Below are 13,531 nucleotides of genomic sequence, written 5' to 3'. Positions count from 1 at the left end.
TTTTCAACATTTTCGTTACAGTTACAACGTGTAGATCCATTGTTGGGAAATAAACTTGGTGACGAAGGAAGGTCACGAAAGTCGAATCCAACGGAAACGAAAAACGGCGCCATTTATTCTGATGACAGACGGAATTTTTTTGAAAATCCTCAGAGCGGAAAAAATAGATGGAGAAAACATGCATCACTTGTGAAATAAAAGATGCACTCTTTTAGTTTCTGTACGCTGTAGCCGCAGGGAACTGGAGTCCTTGCTTAAAACTCTCATTGGCATCTGGTAGATAAATCACTGGCCTGTGGGTCGGGCAAGCAACCAACTCGAGTAACATGATTTGTGGGGAGCCCAGCAAGATGGAAATGTCCCAATCACCAACGTAAATCATTAAGATGTAGTGTAGAACACGACCAGAAAGACGAGGATTGAAAAGAGGCCAAGTCTGGAATAAAACGTTTCTCTTGGTCTCTCACGTTTGAAAGAGAAAAATAATGAATTCAAATACTCATTTCGTGCATGCGCACTTTGTAATTATTAATATACAGGGGAGGGTAGTACAGTCATTCAGGTATATTACTATCATTATTCAACCTTTGTCTTTCTTCCTTCAAAGAATGGGGCGTTTGATCGATAATTTTGAGTGGCGTCGTTTGTGCACCATTGTAAGTTCAAGAAGTTATCTACTTTCTTGAAGGTCATGGTACTTCAGGTAATCGTTTATTGCCGCTTCAGCATCGGCCAATAAGAGAAAGCGGCTTTAAAAAAAAAAAAAAAGTAGTCCCGGCAGTGGGTGGCTTTGCATGGAACTTCTCAACCAATCGCCAATCTTTTGACATTTACATGACTTTTAGAAAAATGCGCATCGTTGTTGGTTCTTTTTCGACACATAATAACTCGAAGTCGATATCAAATAAATTAACCAACCGTTTTTCTTGTGCAAAAAAAAAAAAAAACATGTCGTAGAACGAAATATTAAGGCTTATCTTACTGTAATTACGTTGACTCTGATATAAGTTCAACACTCGAAGAAAAACTTTAAACGACCAAAGGATAACTTTGTACATATCTGTATGGAGATTAATTACTGAACATTCCTGAGTTCATCTTAAATGTTCAAGACGAAACGTATCTCAAACATGTAAGTTTCTGTGTGTCTCCATCTTTAAAAGTACAAATCGAATACTTCGAGAACAACTTCACTGGACCTACCTTAGCAGACTCTTCTGTTTATATAAACAATGTATGATTAGACTATCGCATATCTTTCACTCTCTTATTTTGTCTTTCTAACATGTTTAAATGCTCTGTTCTTCATTCTTACATGATATATATGAATTAATTTATTATGAGACATTCTGTAAAACATTAGTAAAAGTTACTGGTAATTCTGTATTGATAATTTATATTAGATGTAAGTTAATTAAAATTGCATTAAAAGTTATTTATATCTATAAGGCAGTAATTACATACAAATTGTTCTGAAATATACTTATAAATATTTGAACCATTAGAGAAACAAATGTTGATATTCTAAAGATCAAACTGACCAGGTTTAGGTCACAACTGTCAGAATAGCGACTGTAGATATTAGTTTTGATACTATTTATATTTCTAAAACTTCTGGATTTTCTAACATATTATATTATTCTATTGTCTTTTAGGCTCATAACAAAATCAGTCGTAATAAAACGTGTTTGGTGTTGACAACGGGATACGCGTTGAAAATGATTGTTAGATTCGACATAACGACATTCATTCTAACGTCATCTGTTTAGTCTGAGAACGGAATCAGTTTTGAAAAACGTTTTTTTTATTCGACATAACGACATTCATTCTAACGTGATCTGTTTAGTCTGAGAACGGAATCAGTTTTGAAAAACGTTTTTTTTATTCGACATAACGACATTCATTCTAACGTCATCTGTTTAGTCTGAGAACGGAATCAGTTTTGAAAAACGTTTTTTTTATTCGACATAACGACATTCATTCTAACGTGATCTGTTTAGTCTGAGAACGGAATCAGTTTTGAAAAACGTTTTTTTTATTCGACATAACGACATTTATTCTAACGTCATCTGTTTAGTCTGAGAACGGAATCAGTTTTGAAAAACGTTTTCGTGATTCGACAAAATAACATCCAATTTGATGTTATCTATTTAATGTAAGAACAGAATCAACTTTGAAACTTTTTGTTGGGTTAATTAATTACATTAATTCAGTTGATTTAAGAACAGAATCAACTTTGAAACTTTTTGTTGGGTTAATTAATTACATTAATTCAGTTGATTTAAGAACAGAATCAATTTTGTTATGATCAGATAAACTGGTGTATCTGTCACCCATTAAAATCTGTGGGAAAAAAATGTATCGTATTCATTTTTCTTTCTTCAGTTTGATGAAAATACTTTATATACGTCGCGTAAAACACTAAATATATAAAACTGTCTGTTGAAACGAACGACGCAAAAACGTGAAGGGAATACGTCTCATTGAAACAGAACCTTGTCGAGCGTAAATTTCAACGAAACTCCAACAGATTTACTTAAGGATTTCATATAAACCAACGTTTGTCCTCCAGCTTTGAGGTCAACATGCAGAGAAACTAATCTTGACAACAGAAATCAGCATGAATGATAGACGTAAGAAAAGCTTGAATGATATGTTTAGGGACAACGCTGTCTGTGTTTTGTTTTGTTTTTCTTATCAAGTTTTTATGGACAGTGGTCTTTTTTATTACCAAAAGGCACGTTTCAGTGGAGACTTGTCAAAAGTCCTCAAAAAGAATTGCTGCCATCTGACCTTAAGGCCTATTTATCTCAGACTTCACTGATAAGTTTCTGTCTCACGTAAACCTCCTTTTCCTTAAGCCGCAAGTTCATTTCTATCGAAGCATGGCGAAGACTACAAGGTTTCAGTCTCATTAGTTTAGGGTTTGGTTCTTAGTGGCCTCCTGTTACCTACCTACGTGACGTTCATGCAATTGAAGGGAAAATATATATATATACGGGTCACGTGAAGCCAACGTGCTTAAAAAACACACTTAGTAGAAACATTTCAAAGTAAACAGTAAAGGACTAAACCTTCGAAACTGATAGAAAACATTTGTTAAATAACGAGATAATTCGGAGTACAGAAAACATTTGTTTGTTTGTTTTTTTGTGCAAAATCATTACAAATAAATTACCATTAATACAACAGTAGCGAAGAATATTGTATTTTGAAAATTTTAAATCATAAATCAACTGGTTTTTGTGTATAATGCTTGCAATATTCAATTCATTGTTAACATTTTTAGCTCAATGTAATAGATTATTTGTAGGACGTGGTGGTCAGAGCTTTCGACTCGCAGTCTCTGAGATTCGTATCCCATCCAATGAAACATAATCACTCTTTTCAGCCGTAAATCTGTTATACTCTTATTATCAGTCCCACTTTCCGTTGGTAAAGAGTGTACAAAGACTTGGCGGCGGGTGTTTTTGCGTAGCTTTCCTCTGATATATCACTTTTGTGTATTGTATTTAATTTTGTTTTGTATTTACCAATGACATTTGCGTAGGAACATTATCTTAGTCAGAGCTCAGAATGACCAGCTTGTCAGTGGTGCTTGACTCGCAATCTGAGAATCGCAGGTTTGAATCTCCGTTCCACCAAATATGCTCGACCTTTCAGCCATGAGGTGTTATAGTGTGACGAACAATTAATCCCACTATTCATTGGTAAAAGAGTAGGCGGTGGGTGATGATAACAAACTGCCTTCCCTTCAATTTTTCACTGCTAAATTAGGGACGCCCAGCGCAGATAGCCTTCGTGTAGCTTTGCGCGAAATTCAAAATAAACAAACCACACGAACAGATTTACTGGTATTTATCTTAATTAATTAATTTAATGTTGTTATGGACAACTAATACAATGACATTTCAGTAGCTGTTGTTTTATGCACAAAATAACAGTTTAAGGTTATATTAATAACTAACAGTTTAAATACATAGTTTTGTTTTATATAGAAAGCTGTTATTTTAAGTGCGATATGCCAGGACTATACGAATGTTAAATATTTCACATATACATATTTTTGTATGTGTGGCAGTACTTTAGGACTACGTGAACAGTTAGTGTTCCACGTGTGTGACAATAGCACAGCGTAATAAACAGTTATTATTTGATATGTATATGTGCTATAGTTAAGGATTGTATAAACAGTTAACGTTTCATGAGTGTATGTGATAAAGTTCAGAACTATTTGGACAGTTAATATATCATATGTGTATGTGATAGATCTCAAGACTCAGATGAACAGTAAATATTTCGCATACATGTATTACAGCTATTCATAAATACATCTGAAATGTATTCGGACCTGGTGTTTCAAGCAGTTACAAACTCTAAAAACCTGGTTTTGATACTCTTGGTTGGCACGGCACAAATAGCCCATTGTGTAGAGTTGTGTCTACCATCACACAAACAGTCATTTCATTTGACGACTTTAAAAGTTCCGATAGGTGTCGCTGTTTTCGACATTTATTTTTTTTCATAAACTAATGAACGACATAAACTAAAACAATGTTTTGCAATTTAATATGGCGATCCTTAAATTGGTGCCGAAGTAGCAGTCTTTGACATAAACATTAAATTGTAAAAAAAATAAAAACCCATTAAAAGATTTAATGTGTTTGCTTGTCACGTTATTACGTTCGTTTAAAAGACCATATCCGCTCGTAACATGTAACCAGAAATATAAAGACTTGTGTATCATAGCGACGATATTAAGTTCAACGACGACATTTTTGTTGTTGTTGTTCTTCTTTGTGGATGCGTGAATAATTCATCGATAATTTTTACGAGTGTAAAACATACACAAAATGTGCCAGAATGAAGTACGTCACACAGTAGACAGAATCGAATTTGTCGCGTTCGGCTTGTAGACAACCGTAGAAACTGTGTTATTTAGAATCTTTATTGCATATAAAATATATTCTGAAAGCACAACACGTGTTGGCGGTACATTCGTGTGTGTAACGTCATTGTTATGGTTATTTTACGACTACTTTGTCAAGATTTAAAAACAGCCCGTCGGGAACGTCCTCACATGGTGGCAAATCGACTCGTGATACGAGCATCACCTCGGGATAACGTTATCAGGTTGGCATGTATACATTACCCATCTTCCCACTCATTTCATCATCTTGATAAAATATTGGCATTCCAAAATAGATATTGTCCAATAAACAGACAATTAGAAAATTCTGCAAATATCTTTTTAATAACCTGATTATTGGTTGTCATACACTGTATAATGTTTGTAGAGACTGTTTATATGTTTGTAAGTACACAGGTGGTATAATATCCTTTTCGTAATTGTATAGTCTTACACTAGAATATTGTACTTGAATCACAAAATTACGAAAACAAAAACACTATCCGCCCACATATCACTCTACATTTTAAAGACTTTTTAAATATATCGTGTTTCGGATTTAAACTGTTACAGTTATAGTTTTACTCACATTTTAAACTGTTACAGTTATAGTTTTACTCACATTTTAAACTGTTACAGTTATAGTTTTACTCACATTTTAAACTGTTACAGTTATAGTTTTATTCAAATTTAAACTGTTACAGTTATAGTTTTACTCACATTTTAAACTGTTACAGTTATAGTTTTATTCACATTTTAAACTGTTACAGTTATAGTTTTACTCACATTTTAAACTGTTACAGTTATAGTTTTATTCACATTTTAAACTGTTACAGTTATAGTTTTACTCACATTTTAAACTGTTACAGTTATAGTTTTACTCACATTTTAAACTGTTACAGTTATAGTTTTACTCACATTTTAAACTGTTACAGTTATAGTTTTACTCACATTTTAAACTGTTACAGTTATAATTTTATTCACATTTTAAACTTTTGTGTGAATTTCTAGTTTTTTTAATAATCATATCTGAGAACTAAGTTAACATGTTTAGTTGTTTTTAACATTAGCATACATCGGTTGATAAACGTGTTTCATAAATATTATTAGTTCGGTACTTTTAACAACCTTTTGTAAAACTATAATATACAGCTTCAAATAACAAATGCTGGCCTGTTTAATAAGCATGTGGAAGTCAGTATAAATCCCCAGAAAGATTATGAGTATATGACATGTTTCATAAACATGAGTGAGTCAGTATAAATCCCCAGAAGGATGATGAGTACATGACACGTTCAATAAACATGTGAGAGTTGGTATAAATCTCCAGAAAGATTATGAGTATATGACATGTTTAATAAACATGAGTGAGTCAGTATAAATCTCCAGAAAGATTATGAGTATATGACATGTTTCATAAACATGTGAGAGTTGGTATAAATCTCCAGAAAGATTATGAGTATATGACATGTTTAATAAACATGAGTGAGTCAGTATAAATCTCCAGAAAGATTATGAGTATATGACATGTTTCATAAACATGTGAGAGTTGGTATAAATCTCCAGAAAGATTATGAGTATATGACATGTTTCATAAACATGTGAAAGTTGGTATAAATCCCCAGAAGGATGATGAGTGCAGTGCAAAATACATCTAGTCACAAAACAGAATGCACGTTTTTAAAGATATATGAATATAACATACTGTTCTACAATACGTAAGATTTGGTAAATAGCCTGATTAAAAACATACTTTGATTACTAGATAAATAAAGTTAAGAGTCAATAAGTACGCACGAATCAAAATACGAATTATTAACCAATAAACATGTTTATGATTTCTGAAACTATAATTTGAAATACATCAAGTTTAGTTAACTATATAAACTATTTAAAACAGTTTAGAAACATTTTTACATACAATTGGTATATTCTACAAGCACGTGATTTGTTCCATCCAATAAAGATAAACAGAGGCGTGATGTACATAATCGCCATCTGGTGAGCTTTGTTTAAATCTCACTGTTTCCGAAAAAAAAAGTTAATATTTTTCTGAAAATTATATGTTAATATGTGTGTCTATATATATATATATAGAGAGAGAGAGAGAGAACTTCAATAAAAACAGATATTTAACTATTTGCAGACTATATTTATTTAGTAAGGATAAAATTAAGTTTTAGATTTATTGTTTTGTAACTGATAGGCGTGGGCTTTCATTGCGAGGGCGTGGGTTGACCCTGTGGATGACCTTTGAATTCCGGAGACTGCGGACCGAGTTCGAATCCGTATGCTGCCACAAAGATATTCCCTACACTTTAAACTGAAGGACTGTCACAAGAGTGACAATCAATCCCTTAGTGTGGATAACGAGCAGTAAGGTACTGTTGACTGGCTCCCTTCCCTCTGGTTATTGGTTGAAATTTAGGGCCGTCTGCAAATGCCATAAGTAGTTTTGCCGTGAAATGCAATAAACAAATACAAATATTCTTATGCGACGACAAAGTCGTGAACTCGTAAATAAGCTCTTATGTATGTTTTACACTAACAAGGCTTTGACACAAACTCCTCGTAACATTATTTCTGGTTTGTTATCTTTGTGTTAAATTAACATAATGTTAAAGAACAGGCCTAGTTTTATTATGTAAAAAAGAAGAAAAAATGGTATTTTGTTACTATTATATCAGCTAAACACAGTTTTTTTTAATCGAAATCAAAGTTATTGGCGTCTGTTTAAATGGTATAGTTTATATTGTATATATAAATATTTCATCAACACAGAATGAAAAAGATGATTCCTGGTGAGTCCACAGATATCGAGAAAGGCTGATATTCTTTCTCCAACCATAGTTATTTCTTTCTGTTTCTGTTAAGCTTCAAGTTATATCTTGTAGTTATATAAACAACAAAGTAGCCGAGAAAAATCTTTCATTCAACGTTCGTGCTTTTGAATAAATGTTTAAGCCTAAATTTGTTGTGTCCGTAGATTGAATGTAGAAGACACAAAATCTTTACAACGCCCTCTTCCGAGTGTCGTAGAGGATATCTGCAGACTTTAAACGCTGCAAACCGGATTTCAATACCTGTGGTGGACACAGCACAAATAGCCTATTCTGTAGCTTTGTGCTTAACTTCAACCAAACAAAATTGTTATATTTGAGCTCAGTCTTCATTGCTGTAAATTGGATTTATTCTTTTAACTTGTCTGATCGTTAATTTGATAAATACCAAAGAATTCCGAACGTTATAAGTTATAAAAAGTCGTGTAAACTTAAATTGTACAATACTAAACTCGCATCTATAACTTACTTACAATATTTTTTTATGAATCAGTCTCTATTGTTTACAAACTGTTTTTGTTAAAGCATTAAATTTACAAAACGATAATTATCGTTTTAAGTTCCAGTAAAGTATTTCCACAACATAACTTATTCTACAGATCTTGTTATACGTCGCTGTAAACAATTCAGTTTTCATGTCGCATGCAATTGGCGCGTGAGTAATTTCCAATTTCAACATATGCAAGTGTAAATCGTGTGAACGACTGTACAAACTAACTGATGCCTAGTGTTGGTCAGTTAACCACGTGGTTAAGGTGCTCGTCCCGAAATCTGAGGGTCGTGGGTTTGAATCCCCGTCACACCAAACATATCGCCCTTTCAGCTGTGGTGGTATTATAATGTTACGATCAATCCAGCTATTTGGTAAAAAAATAGCCCAAGAGTTGGCGATGGGTGGTAATGACTTCCCTCTGATCTTACACTCCTAAATTAGGGACGGCTAGCGCAGATAGCTGTCGTGCAGCTTTGCACGAAATTTAAAAAAACAAACAAACAGTTTTATAAGGGATAAGGTACGAGGCCATTGCTTTGTGCCCGTCCACTGGGGTAAGTAACACACCACTTTCACCGAGATGTGGTGTAGTACATCATTTTTATGGTGTTTTAAGAGTTGTAACATTTTCTTAAATGTCATCTCTGAATCTTTGAGGTCAAGAGGTGACAGTAATGGGTACTTAACAAGAGAGGATGCCTGAGATTTGCTTTTAATGTTTTATTTAGCGCTGTCGTTTTGGACAAGTGCTTATTGTAAGCTTCACCATCTTATATAAACTTTATGGTCCCGCTTGTCACAGCAACGATTTCGTTTTCAATGCAATATCTCATGCAGAACACTGGCGTTGATTTAAGCCAAGTTGCCTTATCAACGCAATAAGACTAAAAAGTAGGTCCACCTTAGAGCATGACTGCCGAGACGCGTCCCAAGGTTCTGTTTACTAGGATACCATATGATATCTATAATTTACATGTTTTGTAACATTATTCAAAAAACAGTGTCAATACTACCCTTATTGTAGTGGAATATCAGTTATTATCTTCAATTACATTTATGTTGTTACATAAGTAACAAGTTACATAAGTATGTTACATAGCATTACATAAGTAATGTTACACTGTCTTATGGTAAAGTTTGAGACTGAATCTTTAATGATTCCTTTGTTATATAGTATCATGGTCAATTATCATGTTAGATCTTGTATTAAATGTTTGTATTGCTATGTTGTATCATGACAAATTATCAGGTTGGATCTTTAATGAAACATTTATGATGGTAGATTGTGATAAGCTTTCACGTTAAACCTTTAATTATTTTGTTAATTTCAGAAAGAGGCAGAGTTTATCTAAGTCAATAAGTAAGCTTTTAATACCAATTGTACGAATTTAGTAACATTAATCTTCTAAAGTTCTCCCAACAATTAAGTTTAAGTGTTGCTTCAGTAAGCTTACTTTTATAGCAAGCAATACAGAGACACAGTTCACTACGATTTAACGTTTTACGGGACATTATCTTGAAGACTTACATCACAACTTATAATTACCTTTGTTTATAATTAATTAATTTATAGAAGCACTTAATAAAATCCTAAATGCATAATTTTGTCATGTGAGTCTTGGCTTGAGCTCTTCTACCTAAGGCGGTATTTTCACTCTGTTCTTGTGAAAACCGTACTGCATATTCAAGGTGTAATAAATACCCAATAATACATCTTCTAACAACAGGAATGGTGATAGTGGACCACCGCTGAACGTGAAATGACCTTTCTGAACTCAGTCTTTACATAACAATCAGACATGACCGCTTTTCAATTTCCTGGCTTGACCTAATGGTTTTGTAGGATTATAGATAGAGGTCCAGCAATGTCCATGAAGATGTTAAGACCATAACTGAGCTCTCAGCAGGAATGACCCGTTGCGTGTCTCCCATGACAACACGTGGAAATGTTTTTATTGGTCACAACCTACCCTCTACCCTCGTAGTCGATTTCAGCCAACAATAGAACCTTCTGAGATATATTTTATCCATCCATTTCATAAAAGTTTAACAAATTGATAACCTTATATCGGCACAATTCCTGAATATAACACTTTGGTAAAACTAATAGGTATTTCGACAAGGCACCTTGACCTTTGAACTACCGACATATTTATAGAACTTCCACTATCGGTGAGGTCAATAACTTCCATCACATTGAATAACTTTATAAGATTTTGTTACTTGCTACGTTTTATGTAACCAACAAAAAAATGGTTGAGGTCACTATGTAAGAAACATAGACAACCCCCAAAGCAGTTAGTTTAAATAAATACAGTATTAACGGTATTATTACTTATTTTACACATTTGTGTATAACTCTAATGTTATTAAGGACTTCTAATCAATCACGTCGTGGACTGACAAGCAAACTGTTGTGTATATAGTTTGTTTTTTAAAGAAATCATTTAAAAAGCGGTTCGGTTCATATGGACACCCATTAGTAAATATACAATTAAAATCTGTGTAACTGCGTAGTGTTGTTACGACTCTCTCAACCAGTCGAGTTCTAACCTGTTTAGAACTTGAATGATAAAATTTTATTAATGATTTGAATTTGATATATTTATATTAACTTTCAAAGTTAGTATTTGGTTCTAAACTAAGTTATCAATGCTCATATAGCGGTTTTTCTAAGGGAAAATCAAAATGGTTGTACGTGACGCCCACTTTTCACACCGAGAATATGCTAGTTCGTGTTCTGGGACACCTGTTACCAGATGTAAGTTTTATTATAGAAAATTGATTTAATAGTGTAACGTCTGCGTCGGCTTTTGTGATTCATGTGCAGCTAATTACAGGCTACAACCACGTGGTTCTCCTGATGAATGTCTTTATACAAATCACTACACGAGATGTGTGCTGTCTGTAATAGCATAGTCCTGTTCGCACAATGCGCGCTGCGGAGTGGCCATCATGCTTCTTCTTGATTGGCTACAAAACTGAAGCTTAGGGAAATTGACAAACCTGATAAATGGGTGGTACTTGCTGAGCTCTTGGGAACCAGAAGATGACGTCATAGCCTCACCAATCACAGAATGAGTCACTCCAAGCTTATCTGTAACACTATTCTTTTCAGTCGGTTTTCACTTGTGATGATAACCCGGGTTACTTCATCATATCCATCTGTACAACAATGATAAAACACTGTAATTAATAATGAAATTAGCACAACGTAAGAACTATATTACATCATCCATAAATGTCTTTAAACCGATGCAGAGACGATTGGTACGCATGTTCAACCTGTATGAAACAAAAAAACGTACACAGACAATTTTTAGCGTACACATTAGACGTTTCAGATTGCTACACAATACAAGTCCTAAAAGTAGAAGCCTGAAGGATGGTAAGTCATTATAAATAACCAAGATAATCCTCACTGTGAAATGTGTATTAATAGGATAATCCGACACTATAAATTGTGCATGTGTATAATCCTTACTGTAAACATCAGTAAGATAATTCTTGCTATAAACTGTGCATCAGTAAGATAATTCTTACTGTAAACTGTGCATCAGTAAGATACCTTACACAGTAAACTGTACATCATAAGGATAATCCTCACTGTAACGGTGCATCAATAAGATAATTCTTGCTATAAACTGTGCATCAGTAAAATAATTCTTACTGTAAACTGTGCATCAGTAGGATACCTTACACAGTAAACTGTACATCATTAGGATAATCCTCACTGTAACGGTGCATCAATAAGATAATTCTTGCTATAAACTGTGCATCAGTAAGATAATTCTTACTGTAAACTGTGCATCAGTAGGATACCTTACACAGTAAACTGTACATCAGTAGGATACCTTACACAGTAAACTGTACATCATTAGGATAATCCTCATTGTAACGGTGCATCAATAAGATAATTCTTGCTATAAACTGTGCATCAGTAAAATAATTCTTACTGTAAACTGTGCATCAGTAGGATACCTTACACAGTAAACTGTACATCATTAGGATAATCCTCACTGTAACGGTGCATCAATAAGATAATTCTTGCTATAAACTGTGCATCAGTAAGATAATTCTTACTGTAAGCTGTACATCAGTAGGATACCTTACACAGTAAACTGTACATCATTAGGATAATCCTCATTGTAACGGTGCATCAATAAGATAATTCTTGCTATAAACTGTGCATCAGTAAGATAATTCTTACTGTAAACTGTGTATCAGTAGGATACCTTACACAGTAAACTGTACATCATTAGGATAATCCTCACTGTAACGGTGTATCAATAAGATAATTCTTGCTATAAACTGTGCATCAGTAAGATAATTCTTACTGTAAACTGTGCATCAGTAGGATACCTTACACAGTAAACTGTACATCATTAGGATAATCCTCACTGTAACGGTGTATCAATAAGATAATTCTTGCTATAAACTGTGCATCAGTAAGATAATTCTTACTGTAAACTGTGTATCAGTAGGATACCTTACACAGTAAACTGTACATCATAAGGATAATCCTCACTGTAACGGTGCATCAATAAGATAATTCTTGCTATAAACTGTGCATCAGTAAGATAATCCTTGCTGTAAACTGTGCATCAGTAAGACAATCCTTGCTATAAACTGTGCATCAGTAAGATAATTCTTACTATAAACTGTGCATCAGTAAGATAATTCTTACTATAAACTGAGCATCAGTAAGATAATCCACACTGTGAACTGTCTATCAGTAGGATAACTTATACTGTCAGTTCCATGTGCCTGACATCTCTTACTTTTCTTGTTTCTTTGGAAATAAGAAATAGAGTATTATAGATGAAAAACAGAATCTAACGTTGACTAAATTACCCGGAAGACTTATGAAAGATAAGGATGAGTAAGATGTCGCTCTGTTCACGGTCGAGTTAACAGAAAGTACTCGATCGATCCGCTGGAAGTTCAGCTTATCACTAGGAAGAAAGTTTTTGGAAGCTTAGGCTTCCCGTTGAGTTTCTCTTGTTGACCATTCACTTTACGAGGCGGAGATCCGTAAAGCACATTAACAATCGTTGTAAATCATGGCGGAGAAAACATAGTGTCTAAAAGGGCCTTCAGTGAGCTGGATATTAAACACAGTCGCTACATATTTAGGTTACCAAGCAACCTGAGTTTCGTATTTATCATTTTACATCAACAGACAATACGTCATAAGAAAAATTAACCAACATTTTGTTGTTAATATAACATAAGCAAGAACAGCAATAAGAAATCAGTAGAAGACCAAAATTCACCACATCAAGTAAA

At 33.8% G+C, this 13,531-nt stretch overlaps 1 long non-coding RNA gene across 2 annotated transcripts in view; it reads left to right on the top strand.

Annotated features, from left to right (window-relative positions):
* Positions 1-5,411, top strand: part of LOC143231811 (uncharacterized) — a 184,050-nt gene extending 178,639 nt beyond the window's left edge. For both annotated transcript variants that reach the window (XR_013017207.1, XR_013017206.1), the window contains exon 4: positions 22-5,411. This is a non-coding gene — a long non-coding RNA (uncharacterized LOC143231811). The remainder of the gene's footprint in view (positions 1-21) is intronic.
* Positions 5,412-13,531: the final 8,120 nt, after the last annotated feature.

This window comes from Tachypleus tridentatus, chromosome 11, assembly GCF_004210375.1.
Source record: "Tachypleus tridentatus isolate NWPU-2018 chromosome 11, ASM421037v1, whole genome shotgun sequence".
Lineage (NCBI taxonomy): Eukaryota > Metazoa > Arthropoda > Merostomata > Xiphosura > Limulidae > Tachypleus > Tachypleus tridentatus.
The sequence above is the reverse complement of the archived record's forward strand: the minus strand, read 5'-3'. Positions and strand labels throughout refer to the sequence as shown.